Source organism: Miscanthus floridulus, chromosome 4 (genome assembly GCF_019320115.1).
Source record: "Miscanthus floridulus cultivar M001 chromosome 4, ASM1932011v1, whole genome shotgun sequence".
NCBI lineage: Eukaryota > Viridiplantae > Streptophyta > Magnoliopsida > Poales > Poaceae > Miscanthus > Miscanthus floridulus.
The window spans coordinates 47,262,418-47,277,766 of NC_089583.1; the positions used below are offsets into that span (position 1 = coordinate 47,262,418).

Sequence of the window (15,349 nt, forward strand, 5' to 3'; positions counted from 1 at the left end):
GTAAGAGGAGGAGTAGGAGTAGTAAGAGGAGGAGTAGTAGGAGTAGTAAGAGCAGTGTAGTAGTAGTAAGAGTAGTAGTGTAAGAGTAGTGAAGTAGTAGTAAGAGTAAGAGTATAAAGTAGTAGCAAGGACAACTTAAGTATTAGTTAAGTAGTAGTATAGAGTAGCAGCAGTAGTTAAGTAGTATAGAGTAGTAGCAGCAGTTAGTATAGGAGTAGGAGTAGAGCAGTAGTAGTATAGAGAGTAGTAGTAGTATAGAGTAGCAGCAACAGTTAGTATAGGAGTAGGAGTAGAGCAGTAGTAGCAGTATAGAGAGTAGTAGTAGTATAGAGTAGCAGCAGCAATTAGTATAGGAGTAGGAGTAGAGCAGTAGTAGTAGTATAGAGAGTAGTACGAGTAAGAGTAGTAGTAAGAGTAAGAGTAAGAGTACAGACTAGTAGGAAGGACAGCTTAAGTAGTAGTTAAGTATTAGTAGCAGTAGTACTAAGGATTTGATATTGACGACCACTGCTAGTAAGCATCAAGACAGTGACAACCACTGCTAGTAAACATCAAGACAGTGACAACCACTGGCATGTGCTAAAAGTAGTAAGCATCAAGACAGTTATAGAGTGGCATGTGCTAAAAGTAGTAAGCATCAAGACAGTTGAAAGTATGCAGTGTAAGTGCCATGGAGCCCAATCAAAACCAAACACAAAACATAGAACAAAATATCATCTAGCTTCTATGTCAAACATGATAAGTACTTGTGTTGTTTCTAGGATGTTGGAGAAATTTAAAAATGATGTGGAGAAGCAACAAGTAGAGCAAATGATGGATTAGCAAACAAAGCTTGTTATGATAGACTCCAAGGAACGACAGTATATCCTCCAAGTCTCAAATTATAAGGTGAATAGCATTTTATATTATTTATATTAGGAGTTGGCTTTTGCTTGTGAGTCCAGTTCTTGATTTTGACATGCTAGGTGTGGACGACAATCACCTAAATCGAAACTATCAACTAATACAGGCAAGCAAGTATCATAGTCCAGCAAGTAATACAACTTTACTATAATAGTCCAGCAAGTAGCACAAGTTTTCATAAAAAAATACAGTCAAGCCAGCATGCTAGAACAATGCAGCAATATTTTGACAAGCAATCTAGCACATCTCATTATGCTGAAGTCAAACTGATAACTCAACAATGAAAACTAAATTCTTCTCTGCAACATCATGTATCAATCCAACCATAGTTCAAATGCAAGAACCTACCACAAATCATATCATGTCATACTGCAAATAAGAAATAACATGTGTACTTGCTGATAAAAAACAAATAATTAAGTTTTACTATAGTATATAATCCAGGAAGTCAGAACAGATCATTAAAGAAATAACATGTGTACTTGCTGCTAGAAATTTCATGTTCGTCACCAGCACCATGTAAAAAAATCCTACAAACTGCATTCTTAATTTCTAATCTGTTGACAAATTGATATCCCGATACCTAAATTTTTGAAACTGCCACTCTAAAAAAAACTTCAATCCTAAACCTGTGTATAAGCAAACACAAGCATACTAATTTTTGAAACTGCTTATATCATGTTCAATTTCATTCCCTTCAGTTCTGGACTTACGACAAATCTCATACTAATTGAAGCAAACACAAGCATACTAATCTTACGACAAGTCTGAAGGCGAAGGCATAGAATTGCATAAGCAATATAATTAAGAAGAGCAAATAGAATTGCGAGGATTCTTCAGCCTCTGTTCAAGATGGGGATGGACAACAGAGAAAGGGAGAGGAGGAACATACATGTGTCGTCGGTGCACGGGGGCAGGGGGCCAGGGGCCGGGCACGGGGCGCCGGGAGCGTGCGTCGTCGGCGTGCGGGGGCGGGACGCCGGGGGCCGGGTGCCTGGGGCTGGGTGCGGGCGCGGGACCGACGGCGTGGCCGGCGGCAGAAACTCTAGGCGCGTAGGGGTGGGCACCGGGGGCCGGGTGCGGGACACCGGGGGCCGGGCGCCTGGGGCCGGGTGCGGGCGTGGGACCGGCGGCGTGGTCGGCAGCGGAAACCCTAGGTGCATAGGGGCGGGCGCCGGGGGCCGGGCGCCTGGGGCCGGGTGTGAGCGCGGACCGGCGGCGTGGCCGGCGACCAAAGCCCTAGGCGCGCAGGGGCGGGCGTCGGGGGCCAGGGGCCGGGCGCCTAGGGCCGGGTGCGGGCGTGGGACCAGTGGCATGGCTGGCGGCGGAAACCCTAGGCACGCAGGGGCAGGCGCTGGGGGCCGGGTGCGGACGCCGGGGCCCGGGTGTGGGCGAGCGCGGGCGCAGGACCAGCGGCGGGGGCAGCGGCGGAAACCCTAGGCGCATGGGTAGCCTGACAACGTCGTTGGTGGAAGAAGACAGCGCCCAGATGACATCACTCCCGTGCGCCGTCCTATTAATACTCCCTCCTATTTCTAGGGGCGGTTCCTGGTCCAGTCGCCCCTAGAAATGCATTTGTAGGGGCGGTTCCTGATCCAGCCGCCCCTACAAATACATTTGTAGGGGCAGTTCTTGATCCAACCGCCTCTACAAATAGTTTCTATTTTTTAAATTATAAATTCTATATTTTTATATCATAAAAACGCAAAGTAATATAAAAAAATTGTGTATATGCACAAATATAATATTTTGTATTATTCTATATATGAATAAATATATATATAAACAATTGTAGTCAAAACAATATAGAAAACAAAAATTAAAAATTTGAATTTTAAAACTTCGACTACAATTTTATGACATTAAATGAAATAAAATAAAAATGTTGTAATAAATGAAAATAGAGTGGATGTTCAAATAGAGTCATTTGGATGTTGCAAAGGGTAGTCTCACACACATGCATAAAATGTAGTCTCACACACATACAAAAATATGTAGTCTTACACATGTACATAAATATATAGTCTCGCACGCATGCATAAATGAAGTCTTACAAACACACACTTATACAAACCTCCACGTTCAACAACTAGCTAGCCCACTGTAATGACTTTCCCCTTGACACCTTTTTGTTCCCATGGCATTATGTCTTTGGGGAGGTTCTTTTCGACAACACTGATCTTCTTAGGAAAGTCTGTGAATAGCGGCATCTCATCATAGTTATTGTAAGCTTCAACATCGTCCACGCCATCAACTCCAATAATGTGTTGTTTCCCGGAGGTAACCACGTGCTTTGTCTTCTTCTTTGGGGGGAGGTTACTTTGTGGGTCAGACATATAAAAAACTTGTGTGACACATGAAGCGAGCACCCAAGGGTCATCTTAGTAGCCTAGATTCTCGAGGTCCAAGACTCTCAATCTGATCTGGTTCAGTTGGTGTTGTTTGATCCAGCGGCATCGAAACAGGGCCACCGTTATATCCCTTCTATAGTCAAGTTCCCATATCTCTTCAATGATGCCAAAGTATTGGATCTTTCGCCCTAATCCATCGAGAGCCTCTATTCGAACGCTGCTGTTTTGGTTCACATATTTACTATCCTTTGCGTGGGTATAGTACGTATACCCATTGATATCATAAGCATTCCAAGATGTCACTTATTTTGATGGCCCCTCCGCCAACCTACTGATGGTAATAGAGTCTATGGTTTCTCCAGGTGGTATGTTTTGGTTCTTCAACCATGTCGTTAGTCGTTGCTTGTGCTGTTTCATGACCCAATCCTCCGAATGGCCATTTCTCTCCGCCATAATGATAGCTAAGTGTTCATCAATATACGGTTGCATCAGTTGTGTACTCTGCAAGACACTGTAATGCGCCCGACTCACCTCTTTGTAATCATGGTCGATGAACACTTTTCTACCACTGGTGCCCTTCCCAGCCAGCCTACCCTTGTGACAAGAATCAGGTTTACCAATCCCTTTCTATACTTTTAGGTACTCTTGACAGCACTCGACGACTTCTTTAATACTGTAACCCTCTATCATGGAGCCCTCTGGGTATGCTCGATTATGCATGTATTGACTTAAAACCGACATGAACCGCTCATAGGACCACATTTCATGCAAGTAGCAAGGGCCAAATGCCTATATCTGATGAACCATGTGAATCATGAGATGTGGCATTATATCAAAAAAAGCAGGAGGTAAACACATCTCCAGTTGGTTTTGTGTCTCCACCACAAATTCATGTAGGTCACTCAGCTCTTCCTTTCCAATTGTCTTCTGTGAGATCTTCGAAAAGAAGTAGCACATGTAGGTAATGGCCATTTTCAAGAACTCTAGCTTTATAGCCCTGATTGCAATAGGTAGAAACACTGTCAGCATCACATGGCAATCGTGAGCCTTATAGTGTGTTATTGACAAGTCCTTCATCGACACTAGCTTCTTCACATTTGCTGAAAACCTAGTCGGGACTTTGATCCCCCTCAGGAAAGTGCATATAGCTCTCTTCTCGTCTGGTGTTAGGTTGAAGCACACCGTGGGTAGAGTGTATTTTCCATTAGCCTCAGGTACCGGGTGAAGCTATGGCATCACGTTTAGCTGCACCATGTCTTTCCGTGCTTTCAGACCATCCTTTGACTTGCCTGTGTCCATCAAGGTAGCAATGAGACTCTCAAAGACATTCTTCTATACATGCATAGCATCAATGGCATGGGGGACCTCCAAGTCTGGCCAATAAGGCAGATATTGAAAGAAGATCGATTATTTCTTGAAACCGCCTTCGATAGGAGGTGTGCTTCTATCTCTGTTCGTCCCATCTGGATTCTTCTTTCCATAGACGACTCATATGTTTTTCACCATTCTATACACATGTTCTTCGTTATGACGTCTCTCTGGAGGGGGTTCAATCTCCGGGGCGTTGTCATAAAATCTAAAGAATAATTTGCTGCGGTACTTGTGACTTGTCTTTAAGAAGCGTCGGTTCCTTAGGTAAACTATCTTCTTAGATACATCCAAGTACACCCATGTAGTACCATCTAAGCAAACCAAGCATCCCGTCTTCCCTTTGATCTGTCCAGACAAAGCAAACAGCGTGGGGTAATCATTGGTAGTAACAAATATTATTGCTCTACATATGAAGTTCTCCTTTTGGAACATATCGTACATCTGCCCCCCATGCCTCCATAGCCTCTCCATTTCTTGCATCAAGGGCTCGAGAAACACGTCTATATCAATGCCTGGTTGTTTAGCGCCAGAAATAAGAATAGTGAGGAGAATGTACTTTATCTTCTGACACAACCATGTTGGGATGTTGTACATGGTCAAGATCACTGGCCATGTGCTGTGGTTGCTCATCCTCTCATTGAAGGGATTCATTCCATCGGTGCTCAAGCCAAACCATACATTCCTTGGGTCATCGCTGAATTCTTTGTGCTTCTCATCAAACCTTTGCCACTGACTACAATCAGCTGGGTGTGCAATCTTATCACCATCCACCTTGCGCTCATCATCCCACCATGTCATGAGTGCGGCTTCTTTAGGGTTTAGCAACATACATCTCAAGCGGTCGGTCACTGGCAGGTACCACATTACCAGGGCAGGAATTCTTCTCTGCTTTGCATCGTTGCCTAATGGAGTGTCCTCTGGGGGTTGAGATTCTTGTACCACCTTTTTTGTACCCTTCTTATTCCTCTTTTTCCCCGTGGAGGGTTCGTCCCCACTGTAAAGGTCATTGTTCTTGTACCGGCTGGCCCCACACTGGGGACATTTATCTAGTGACTTGAATGTTTCGCCATGAAAAAGTATACAGTGGTTGAAGCATGCATGGATTTTTTAACCCCAATTGTCAATGGACTTATGACCTTCTTCACTTGGTATGTATTGGCGGGAACTGAGTTTGGTTGTGGCAGCACCCATGACAGGAGATGCAATAGATCATTGAAACTACAGTCTGACCAGCCATTCTTAGCCTTCAGGATGAGTAGCTCAAGCACAAAACGTAGCGATGTCCAATGTGTCGAACAACCCTTTTCAACACCATACACAGTCTCCTTCGATGTTTTATCACCCTTTTCAAATTTTCTAGACCTTTCGGGCTATTTAGTAAAATCTTTGGTCCAAGGGCTTAAATCATGTCCTCTAAATCATCTTCATCCCCGACACGTGCTCCACCACCATTATTGACACTACCTTCGTCGTTACCATCCCAACCACCAGCATCACCACCTTGTTCATTGCCAAACTCTGAATCCATTCGTGCATCAAGCTCTGCTGAATATTGGGACAGGGATTTTATGGTTTCATCATCCTATTCCTCCTCATCCTCGTCGTTAATAATAACTGTTTCACCATGATGAATCCACACTGTGTAGTCCTCAACAAATCCTCGCATAATCAAATAGGATCTGATGATAGTCACATCTGTCCATGCCATACAGTTCTTGCAATCTTTACAGGGACAAATAATTGTATCCTTATTCTCTGTCAATGTCGTTGCATGCTTCTTTGTGGCCTTAATACATTTATCCACCTCTTCACGGAAACCTACCTTGAACCTTAACGAACCGTACATCAAAGAGTTCATGTACTCCATCTTTTACAACAACAACAAAACAAATATAAAGGACTACTTATTCAGATATATATAAAAATAAATCAAATTAATAATTACTTGAGAATAATTGTATATACTTCAGATATATATGAATATAAATCAAATATAATTACATAAAGCATACAAACACACCATGGTAGAAGAAAATTAATTAATGACCCATTTATCCATAAATAATTAAAATACATATTTGTTGATTACAATAAATAATTTCAAAGACAACAATTAGCAACAATTATATTTTACCCAATATCTTTCATGCAAATCCTAGTCTAATTTCATCAAACACAAATTTACAAAACCAAAATTAATAAAAAAAACCAAACCCTCGATCTAGATGTACATGCACATGAAATATGCATAAAACTAACTAATTGTTCACTAAAATCAAGAAACATGGACCAAATAAGGGTATGATCTTGTTTCCCTCCTTAATTTACCCTAGTACATTCAAAACTTGGGTCTAATTTGCTTCATAAGTAGCTTAAGCACCATAGAAAAGTGAGAAAAGTGAGAAAAGCAAAACTCTAATTACTCACTAACCAACCATTAAAACTTCAAAAAAAGTGTGGAATAGTATTTTCTTACCGTCTACAACCTCTCCACCAAAGGATTTGAGACCAAAACATTTACTCTTAGTAGAACAATTTTTGAAAGGTGTCCAAAGCCTCCCCACCTTTCTTTCACGGGTTGGAGTTAGTGACCCGAGGAGAAAGAAGTTGCTGCAGTTTGCTTTATATGTGGGTGATTTATACGGGCGGCTGGTGATGGAGCCGCCCCTACAAATCGGCGTGGGCATTTGTAGGGGCGGCTCAATCATCAGCTGCCCCTACAAATAGCAATACCGGGGGCAGCTGGTGAGTGAGCCGTCTCTACAAATCCGACTCATTTGTAACAGTCGCTCCTGCTGTTTTATTTTTAGGGGTGGCTGATCTCTGAGCTCCTAAGCACGCCATTATAGGGGTGGCTTTATCACCAGCCACCCCTAAAAAAAAATTTAACCCATTACTATAAACCGTTTTTTACTTACTGAGAGACATCGACGAGGAGGCTGCGGTGGTGGTGGCCGACGACGATGGAGGCAGCAGGAAGCTCTATGAGGCCGTCCGAAAGGACCTCAAGGATGGCAAGTCCAATCTCAGCGCCGCTCAGAGCCTCGGGCTCGTCGGCGGCTATCTCAAGCCCGTCCTGCTCCATGTCCACCAACCTGCCGACAGGATCATGAACGGTAAATAACAGGCCATCAACTTTATATTGCAACACTCTCTCTATTACATTAAATCTTTAGACACATGCATGGAGTATTAAATATAGATAAAAAAATAACTAATTACATAGTTTGATTATAAATTACGAGACGAATCTTTTGAGCCTAGCTAGGCCATGATTGGACAATAATTGTCAAATATAAACGAAAGTGCTACAGTGCTAAATACTGATTTCTAACCTCAGTCTAAAAAGGTCTTGTTTGTTTAGTTTGTGGCCCTTGTCTCTTTTCCATAGACTAGCCTAGCTATAGCTGAGGTAACGGAGTCGCCACGCCTGCAAAATAAGTAATCTTTCCTATTGCCCTGTCGCTTCACGCACGCAAAAAAATTGTAATCATAAATGGAGTTAACACCGATCTATGTTTTTCTACGTTAATTTCTGTGTGTGTAGGACTAGGTTGCAAGGTTCTTGCAAGCCAGCTAGGCCTGGTTTAGATCGTAAATTTTTTACTCTCTCTTCATCACATTAAATCTTTGATATAGATATAAGTATTAAATATAGATAAAAAAATAACTAATTACACAGTTTAATTATAAATTACGAGACGAATTTTTTGAGCCTAGTTAGGCTATAATTAGATAGTAATTATTAAATATAAATAAAAATGCTACAGTGCCAAATATTGATTCCTAACCCCAGTCTAAACAAGACCTAGAAGAAAAGAAACTCAAAGCATACAGGCAGATTGAACAAGAGAGATGGACACACTTCTCAACACCTACGTGAACCACTGCAGGTCGTATCTCAAGGTCAGTCAATTATTTAATTTCCTTGAGCCATCTGTAAAGTTCAACTACTTCCCAGCATTTCTTTATTTGTATTGTATCTCTGCGCTCTGGTCAACTTACCATGCATCTATGTGTCAGGTCTAGTTGAACTTCGTGAGAAAAAAATCAGAGTACATCATGGGAAAACCCTCAACTTGTTCACAAAAAAAAAACCTCAACTAGTAATAAGGAAATTGCTAAGGCAGGATTTCCAAAAAAAAAAAATGCCGTTCCTCATAAACTACAAACTAGGCAGTGCTTTTTTTTTTCTATTTATATGCCATTGCCATCCCACTAAAACATTAACTTTTACAGGTCCAAGCTGAAACATTGATCATTGAGAAGAACAATGTCGCAGATGGCATTGTAGAGCTCATTAATCAGCATCCCATCACAAAGCTTGTCATGGGAATGTCTTCCTTCTCAACGTATGCAGACATACAGCTATTCTAGTGCTATGATGAGCTTTTATCATAAATCATACATGAGTTTATCCTAAACTGCATAGATTATTATATAGATATTAATACACCATCTTTCGTTTAGTGGAATATCAGAGCATCATCTGAGTTGTGAAAGTTGGGCTATATACATTCATGCGTGGATATAGAGGCTGGATTATTTTCCTTTTATCTAAAAGTCTGAGTTGTGAAAGCACTATGTTCAATTTGTTCATCGCCACATCTGTTGCTTTCCATGTTAATAAGTACAAGAAAGGCAACAGGATTGATAGCCAACAGAAAGATACTTGCTAAAACAAAGTCGCTTCTGTTTCTTGCATACTTGTTACAAGGTACATGGCAATCACAAGGTGTGATTGAACTTTGTATAAGCAAAATATGATTTTATAGTTACCATCACCCTGTCTAAATTAGAGGTCAGCTCTGTTATTTATGTCGTTGACCATTGATTTCCATGAACAGGAAGAGGAAAGTACCTGTAGGGGATCGAATACTGGGGTACCCAAAGAGAAAGAGCTAATAACCATCAAACGTTGATGCTTTCCGAACAGGTTGACTCCGCCTCGCCCGACGTCTGAGGGTAGACTCCGCCTCGGGGGGCTGGCTCCGCCTCACCCAAGTGTCTGTGGGCAGACTCCACCTCGCCTGACGGCTGGGGGCAGACTTCGCCTCGCCCGACGTCTGGGGGCAGACTCCACCTCGCCCGACGTCTGGGGCAGACTCCGCCTCGCCCGACGTCCGGGGTTGGCTCTGCCTCACCCGACGTCCAGGGGCAGACTCCGCCTCGCCCGACTTCTAGGGCAGACTCCGCCTCGACCGACGTCTGGGGCTGGCTCCACCTCGCCCGACGTCCGAGGGCTGGCTCCGTCTCGCCCGGCGTCTGGGGGCAGGCTCTGCCTCGCCCGACGTCCGAGGGCTGGCTCCGCTTCGCCCGACGTCTGAAGGCAGGCTCCGCCTCGCCCGACGACCTGGGGGCAAACTCCGCCTCGCCCAACGTCTGTGCGCTATTCCTTCATAACTACACATACAGATAAGGCGGGGCACTCAAGTCAACCGCTAGTACCAAGGACCATACCCTGCACGCCTGCAGGAAAGTACCGTCAGGATATGACCAGACGGGGGCTTTAAGCCCTTCTAGGCATATCAGAACCCAAACAGTGTTGTGGACGCCGATATTTGTCTTACAATGTTATGGGCACCGATATTTGCCCTCAGGACACGAATCCTGACAGAAACATACGACAACCGCTACAGTCCAGGAGGAAACTCATGTCATCTACAGTAATGAACGTGGGACCTCTATGTCGTTTGCTCCCCATAGGGCCGTGGTTCGGCACCCTGGTGCGTCGCGCCGCCTGTCGGGACGAGATGGGACGTGACCACTTGCTAAACGAAGCCAGAGCACGACCCTATCAGGATCAGCGAACACGTTATCCCCGGCACCGTCTGCCATGTCAGCAGGGGCTCGCTTAGAGGAAAAGGAAGACCCGACATCTTCGAAGGACCTTCTTTGCCTCTGGTTTTTTTTTCTTTCTCCCATCTGTAATCTCTGCTCCCCCTTAGTCTATAAAAGGGAAGGCAGAGCACCCCACTAAGTGGACGGATCAATTCCACACACACCACACTACATAGCTGAGCAGCATCCAAGCTCTCAGCACCCGTTTCGACCTTTCCATCAGAGACTTGGGACCTGTCCCTCTCTCGCCCATTAGTACCCCCTACTAGGAACCTTTCAGTGCAAATAACACGAGCAGCAACCACGAACTAGACGTAGGGACATTCTGCCCGAACCAGTATAAACCTTTTGTCTTTTTAGCACACCATTCCGAGCCTAACTGCGCAATAATACAAATTTACTTGTTGGTGTTTACTCGAAACACCGACAGTTGGCACACCAGGTAGGGGACCTTTGTGCATTCTGACATTATCATCAGGCCACAGAATCAGCTGGGTCCCGGGTGCACACGTGCGCTTCGGTGACTTGGACTTCATCGTCATGGTGGGAGAAGAGTTGGCGTTGGCTCACGCCTGCCATCCAACCTCTCCCCTCTATCAGCCTCTAACCTGTTCAGGGAGGACCCGTGCCGCCTCACCCTCTCCTGAAACACCCCACACTGGAGCACCTCGATAGTGCTTCCAGTTTGGTCTCCGCAACGCCACGACGACCGTTAGCCACCTTGTGGCACAACGCATGATCCCATTCCCCACAAACAATGAGTTCGTGGGGGTGATCGAACACATCACGGAATCTCTCCACGACCTCCTCACAGAGGAGCCAGGGTTGCCCTCTGGCTCTAACTCTAGCAGGGGGAGCCATCACCCCTCCTGGGAATGCTTCATGATAGGTACCCTCCAAGGGACATGTCGAAAGCGTCTCCGAGGAGGAGGCTACCCCTGACGAACAACCTCAGCTGAAGAGGCTGAGGGGGAGACAGTAGCCCCACCTCGCATGAGGGTGGAGCAGTTGAACGCCCAACACCAGGAGATCGAGGAAGCGCGATTCTAGCTTGAGCAGGAATGCGCGGAGCTCGATCGGGAGATTGAACGCCACAGAGACGGTAGGCGCGCACGTGCCATGGCCCGTGATGTAAACCAGAGGATCATCACCAATGGTGAAGCCCTCCCTCGCTTTGCCTAGGCAAGCCTAGAATATCACCACTACAGTGGTCCTACTCCATGGCCTTCCTAGAGGACACGACGCCCAAGGATCGTCGAGCCCACCATGAGATCCGCACGCTACTCGAGCGTGCGGTGGTGTAATAGGCTGAGAGCTCATTGTCTCAACTGACACGAGCTCGATGCTAGCCATCATACACCCTGGAGCATCCCTAATAGGGACACATCGGTTCCCCAGGCGCCGCAAGATGGTAGGCAGCTCACTATGATCCCAGGTGCACCAGCGTCTCGGCTGCAACTGAGACGCACGCGACACCCTCGGTGCCCGTAGACAGTACCTACGATGACCCAAGAGAAGGAGCCCATCGTGGGTATCATCCTTGTCACGGTAGACGCTATGACAGCTGGCGAGGACTGAAGCCCGAGCCCTAGCCTACCGAGCCCTCAGGCCTTCAGCTATCACATCCTCAACGCTGCTTTCCCGCCAAGTTACCGACCACCGACCAATATCCCAAAGTACTCTAGGGAAACAAACCCTAGACTATGTCTAGAAGACTATCGGCTTGCCTGCCAAGCCGGTGGTGCGGATAATGATGACTTCATTATCCAGAAGCTTCCACTGTTCTTAGCCAATTTGGCACGAGCGTGGTTGGAACACCTGCCGTCCAACGCAATCTAGAGTTGGGCGGATCTAAAGGAGATCTTTGTGGGGAACTTCTAGGGCACATACAAGCGCTCTAGAAACCCATAGGACCTTAAGAACTGCCGATAGAAGACCTAGTGAGACCCTTCCATGGGTACATCAGGCGCTTCTCCCAGTAGTGCAATGAGGTTCCTAATGTTCGCCGACGTCAATGTTATAGGAGCCTTCCTATCTAGGACCACCTATGAATCTCTAGTTCATAAGCTAGGACACAAGGGCCCACGAACCACTAAGGAACTCCTAGACATCGCCACCAGCCATGCCTCGGGTGAAGAAATGGTCGGAGCAATCTTCGATCACCTCGATGGCAAGGCGAGGTGGGACGAGGACGCTAGCGAAGGCACATCCAATCGTTCTGCCAAAAAGAAGAACAAGAAGCAACAACGTGAGGACTCACTCATGGTCGGAAGCCCGTGGAGGGCACCCCGAACCATTTCAAAAAATTACTTGAGGGGCCATGCCCGAACCATGCCTTCTAGTCAAACATCTGTACAAGGACTACAGCCTCATGCAGTGGTTCTTGTCCAAGGGCTCCAACAAAGGCAAGCATGGGAAGGACCCTGACCCCACCATAGACGATGTTGAGGAGGAGGATGGTGGCTTTTCGACACTAGACGGTTGCCTCATGATCTTCGTAGGATCGGCATCATACGAATCCAAACACTGTCAGAAGGTCACACGCCGCGAGGTCTATACGATCGAACCGGCCACACCTGCCTTCCTCCGATGGTCAGAGTCCACCATAACCTTCGATCAGGACCAACCACCTAGAGAGTGTCCCGCATCTAGGGAGATATCCACTCATGGTCGACCTAATCGTCGGACACAAAACAGCTCCCCAAAATACTGATGGATGGAGGCAGCAACCTCAACATCATGTATGCCAAGACGCTCGATGAAATGGGCATCAACCGGACATGTGTCCACCCAACCGGAGCACATTTCCATGGCATCCTACCCGAAAAGCAGGCCATGCCACTTGGGCATATTGATCTGCCCATTACCTTCGAGGATCTATCCAATTATAGGACAGAGACCCTCACCTTCAAGGTGGTCGGGTTCCCCGGAACCTACCACGCCATCCATGGACATTCATGCTACACAAAGTTCATGGCAGTCCCCAACTATACCTACCTCAAGCTAAAGATACCAGGCCCCGACAGGGGTCATCACCATCGGCACCTCCTTCCAGTGCTCCTATGAGTGCGAGGTCGAGTGCTGCGATCATACTGCAACAATCATCGCCTCCGGAGAGCTCGCCGCCATCAAGATGGAGGTCACTGAAGAAGTGCCCAACCCTAAGAAGTCTACTGGGTCTTTCGAGCCTACAGAGGGCTCCAAAGAAACCCTCATAGACCTCAGGAGCACCGAGGGAAAAACATTACGCATTGGTACCACGCTCTCCTCCGAATAGGAAAGCGCGCTCATCGGCTTCCTCCGTGCCAACAGAGACATCTTCATGTGAAAACCCTCGGACATGCCAAGCATCCCAAGGGAAGTCACCGAGCACACCTTGACTATACGGGTCTCAACAAAGCATGCCCAAAGGATTCATTTCCTTTGCCGCGCATAGACCAAATAGTTGACTCTACCTCAGGGTGCGAAACCCTCTGCTTCCATGATGCGTACTCCGGGTACCATCAAATCACGATGAAAGATTCCGACCATCTCACGACATCTCACATCACCCCCTTCGGATAGTTCTACTACATCTCAATGTCGTTCAGTCTGAAGAACGCTGGGGCTACATACAAGAGTTGTATGCTCAAATGTTTTGGGGGCCTCATTGGGCGGACCGTTGAGGCTTATGTTGACGACATCGTGGTCAAGTCCAAATGGGCTGACCATCTTGTTGCCAATCTTGCACAGACCTTTGCAAAACTCTAAGCAAACGGCATCAAACTCAATCCTGAGAAGTGCATTTTTGGGGTCCCGAGGGGCATGCTACTTGGTTTCATCGTCTCTGAGCGTGGCATCGAAGCCAACCCAGAGAAAATCTCGGCCATCATGAGGATGGGCCCGATTTAGAACATAAAGGAGGTACAACGGGTTATGGGGTGCCTTGCCATGCTCAGCTGTATCATCTCATGCCTCGACAAACAAGGTCTCCCCCTTTATCGACTCCTAAAGAAAGAAGATCACTTTGAATGGACATCCAAGGCCCAGGAAGCACTTGACATGGTTAAGTAGCTCCTAACAAAGGCCCTGATCCTAGTTCCTCCCACTAAGGAAGAATCCCTTCTGCTCTACATAGCGGCCACCACGCAAGTGGTCAGCACCGCCCTAGTAATAGAATGGGAAGAAGAGGGGCACACCCTCAAAGTACATCGCCCTATGTACTTCATTAGCAAGGTACTATCTGACTCAAGGATCCGCTACCCCCAAATCCAAAAGCTTTTGTACACCGTCCTCATCACAAAGAGGAAGCTATGCCACTACTTTGAATCACACCTAGTAACGGTTGTGACATCCTTCCGCCTCGATGAGGTCATCCAAAGTCAGGATGCCATGGGGAGAACTACGAAATAGGGTGCTCGAGCTGATGGATCAAGGCATTACATATGCCCCTCGGATGGCCATCAAGTCCCTAGGTGTTAGCTGATTTCATCACAAAATGGACCAAGGTCCAAATGCCACCGGTGGTCATCGATCAAGAGTACTGGACGATGTACTTCAATGGATCACTGATGAAGAAGGGGGCTAGCATAAGGCTAGTCTTTGTGTCACCCCTTAGGGTACGCTTGAGGTACATGGTTCATCTCTATATCCCCTCCTCAAACAATGTGGCCGAATATGAGGTGTTCATCAATGGCCTATGCATTGCCATCGAGTTGGGCATCCAACGTCTCGACGTTCGGGGAGACTCCTAGCTAGTCATCGATCAAGTCATGAAGGAGTCAAGCTACCACGATGCCAAGATGGCTGCATACTGCTAAGAAGTCCGATGACTAGAAGACAAGTTCGACGGCCTCGAGCTAAATCACATCCCGAGGTGCCTCAATGAGGCAGCTGATGCGCTT

At 46.3% G+C, this 15,349-nt stretch overlaps 1 pseudogene; it reads left to right on the plus strand.

The window, feature by feature from the left end:
• The first annotated feature begins 1,755 nt into the window (after positions 1 to 1,755).
• Positions 1,756 to 15,349, plus strand: part of LOC136548485 (U-box domain-containing protein 33-like) — a 41,666-nt pseudogene continuing 28,072 nt past the window's right edge.